Raw genomic sequence first — 1,071 nt, forward strand, 5'->3', positions numbered from 1 at the left:
GAAAGAAAGAAAGAAAGAAAGAAAGAAAGAAAGAAAGAAAGAAAGAAAGAAAGAAAGAAAGAAAGAAAGAAAGAAAGGAAGGAAGGAAGGAAGGAAGGAAGGAAGAGAGGGAGGAAGGGAGGAAGAGAGGGAGGAAGGGAGGAAGGGAGGAAAGAAAGAAAAAATCATTTTCCCAAAGATGTTCAGGAAGCGTTCTAGTAGTGGCCAAATGTGTAGAATTAGCGTCCATTAGTCCCATCTATTTCTATTTTTATGATCTTTTATACAATGGGACTTTTTGCCCCTTCTTGCAAGACCATCCCAGTTCATTCCAATAGTGCTCTAGTAATTCTGAATTTCCAAGTAATGAAGCCTGACTCGAAACCCCTCTTTTCCCTGAAAGCTCCTTGGTTTTAGGAAAATCTTCGATCTCTCAGGCTCCTTGCAGTACACAGCATTCTTTGCTCATGGTCCTTTGTTCCTGCCTTCCTTTGCTAGGTGTGGAGTATATCTCTCATCCTTACGGGTGGTGAACTTGGCCATATAACTTGTTTCAGCCAATGAAACAAAAGTAGTAGTGACAGTTTCAGCTCTGAGCTGAGGTCTTTTTGTTTTTGTTTTTGTTTTTTTGAGATGGAGTCTCGCTCTGTTGCCCAGGCTGGAGTGTAGTGGCACGGGCTCATTGTAACCTCCACCTCCTGAGTTCAAATAATTCTCCTGACTCAGCCTCCCAAGTAGCTGGAACTACAGGCACATGCCATCAGGCCCAGCTAACTTTTGTATTTTTAGCTGAGATGGAATTTTGCCATGTTGGCCAGGTTAGTCTCAAACTCCTGACTTCAAGTGATCCTCCTGGTGTGGCTTCCCAAAGTGCTGGGATTACAAGTGTAAGCCACCATGCCCAGCCTGAGCTGAGGTCTTATGACTCCTCCAACAGCTCTGCCATCCACTTACAAGAAGGATGTTTCCTAAGTAGCTGCTACTCTTTTAGCTTAGCTTTTAGAATGAAAGATCAGTGGAGCAGACTTGAAACTGAACTGTGGCCAGCTAAACCCAATCAAGATCAACAATCCCAGCAAAGGCAAATCGATC

This window comes from Cebus imitator, unplaced genomic scaffold, assembly GCF_001604975.1.
Source record: "Cebus imitator isolate Cc_AM_T3 unplaced genomic scaffold, Cebus_imitator-1.0 Scaffold150, whole genome shotgun sequence".
Classification (NCBI taxonomy): Eukaryota; Metazoa; Chordata; class Mammalia; order Primates; family Cebidae; genus Cebus; species Cebus imitator.